Source organism: Scardinius erythrophthalmus, assembly GCF_964197995.2.
Source record: "Scardinius erythrophthalmus genome assembly, chromosome: 16".
Taxonomy (NCBI): Eukaryota; Metazoa; Chordata; class Actinopteri; order Cypriniformes; family Leuciscidae; genus Scardinius; species Scardinius erythrophthalmus.
Genome location: NC_138236.1, coordinates 37,652,128 through 37,654,720, shown reverse-complemented (window position 1 = coordinate 37,654,720; position 2,593 = coordinate 37,652,128). Strand labels below are relative to the sequence as shown.

General features: G+C 36.3%; 1 protein-coding gene across 1 annotated transcript in view; it reads right to left on the bottom strand.

The window, feature by feature from the left end:
* Positions 1-514: 514 nt before the first annotated feature.
* Positions 515-2,593, bottom strand: part of grik2 (glutamate receptor, ionotropic, kainate 2) — a 229,396-nt gene continuing 227,317 nt past the window's right edge. Inside the window, exon 16 of the mRNA XM_081388117.1 lies at positions 515-2,593. This exon is cut by the window's right edge and continues 301 nt beyond it. The gene's annotated coding sequence lies outside the window, so the exon portion shown is untranslated.

The following is a 2,593-nucleotide window of genomic DNA, read 5'->3' as shown; positions in this document are numbered from 1 at the left end:
AGGTGGGTTTAGCTGGCCGCTAATCTTCACACTTCCGGCGGGATGAGTGAAAGCTCAGCAACTGATAACAAACATTCATGCCACATAGAATTAATTGGCTAATTATCATAGTGGATGCGACAGCAGAAGAATCTAGACATCTCAAGTAAGCTTTGTCCCTTGGCATCCTTCTCATCAAGTCAAATCCTATTTATCAATTAGCAGTTTTAATGAGTGTCATGTTTCAAAATCAGTGTTTCAAAACTGAATTTGTGTACTTACACTACCATTTACTTACTAAATGTTTGGAATATTTCAAATTTCTTGATGTTTTGGAATGACGTCTGCCATTTCACATGGATCTACATCACAATAGTGAAGAAAAGACAATCACAACTTCCGTTTAATGAACGTTTTTTCAGTGTTGCGGTAAGGGAAGCTAAATCATGTCCTTGAGGTGATTATGAGGGAACGAGTGATGTTTGTCCTGAATAAACAGAGGGAAAACAAAGGACACCACAACCCAAGTGTGCTAACTTTTTTATTACTTCCTTGAAACTTGTGCATCAACTTAAGACAGGAAACTGTGTGCACTTCATTTTATTTTCACAATATGGTCAAAATTAGTTTGTATCTGAAAAAATCTTTAAATACATCGTATCCATTTGAAACCATTTACACACAACGTCTCGGCACTGAGTACTAGCAGTCTATTAGAAACCGGGGGCATTGAATATGAAGCTCATTAGCAGTCTTCTTCTCTGTATATATGTATATATCACACGTCTGAATCAGTTTTGTCGTTTCTATTCATCTCAAGTAAAAATATCTTTCTTTAAATATGTTTCCTTTACATGATAAAAATAGGATCTGTCCAAAATGTGTGTGTCACATCAACACTACCAGGCATGCTGGACACTTCCCCATCCCGTGTGTGTGTGTGTGTGTGTCACGAGCGCTGGCACAAGCGTGTCCTCATGGAGGCCAGGTGAAATGATCCGTCACATGGGGCTCATCCGTGGGGAAGCGCATCGTCCCGTCACGACCACAAACCCCCCCCACCCCCGCATCGAGACAGAGATGCCAATGATTGATTCGTGTTGATAAAAATTATTACAAAATGTTGATATTCTTTAATTGTACAAAACACCTTATTATTATTATTTTTATAGAAATCTTACACTTGCACAAGTTTACATGTGGATTTTGTTTCTGAAATCACAAAGTACAAACATGTGACATTAAACTGAAGTGTGATTATCGAGAAAAAAAAAGAAATACAGACAAAATATTAATATCAGCTATAGGTGTGTTTATAGTTGCTGTGACCATCATAGAGAGAGAGAGAGAGAAAAGAAACATTTGTAAACCAAACGATAAATGTTTGAATAAATATTTCGCAATTTGTTTAAGGAATTTATCCAAATTTTGGAGAGTTTTTCAAGTGAAGCTCATGAGATGTGATATTTTATTAGCAGGTGATATTAAACCTCAAAAAACAAACAAAAAAACAATCAATACCAATATGTACCATAGCATAAATGAAATTAATCCTATTTTAGGACCATTACTTTTATTTATTCTTTGTGATAGCATTGTCATAACAGTTAAAACATTTACCTCTTTTTTTACTACAATGCAAAAAAAAAAAAAAAAAACCTCACTACTATAATATATATGTAAAATATATATATTTTGTATTTGTTATCACTCGTTTTACTGCCTTTAATGCTGACTGCATTATATATTCTGTAATGAGAATCACTAATCAGCATAATGTAAATTACAAAAAAGGGGGTTTGTGTTAAACAACAAAAGAAAAATCAATACGGTTTCACTTTGCAGATATAATTTAAGTCTTATTTTCTTATGCAATTTTGCTTCTCCAATAAAAGTGTCTTATTTTAAGAATGTTTACTGATTGTTATTTTAAGTAGTTAAAACATGACTTTTTTTATGCAAATCTGAACAGAAATTGCTTAATTGTGCAATACGCTTAATATGTTTACGCAATGGTCCTGAAAAAAGGCCGTTTTAAAATAGATTCTGTATTTTTTGTCTTTAGATTTTGGGTTGAAATGTGTTTTGGGCCTGGCGTGTTTTCGTGAGGTTCATCATTAGTCGTCGTGACGTTCAGCAGGGGGCCTGAAAATCCCAACGAATGAAAGTGGTGTATTGCCTGTTGCTCTGTCCTGCTTCCATTGCTTGCTTGTGTGTGTGTGTGTGTGTGTGAGAGAGAGAAACCTGTTGAATGATTTCAGTGATATTGCTGTGGCGCTCAGCAAACAGTCCTGCGAACTGTTCCCGAGTAGCTCCTAAAAGTAGCACAGGTACCGTATGTATTCAAATCTTCCGTATGTATCAGGACGCGTCTCCTCGTTCTCTCTAAAGGACTCGACTGATCTCTGTGGACAGACAACAGCCAAGAGCATCATCAGACCTAAATAATACGAACATAATGAGCAGACAAACCTCCCTCATCACACTCCTCTAGCTGTGTGTATTTCCTGCTAAAAGTTACCGCTCAGTCTTTGCTCTGGTGGTGATCTGGAGCCATGAGGGAACTCAAATTTTGCCCCAGATTCAAGTTATTTCCACAGGAAATATGTTTCAG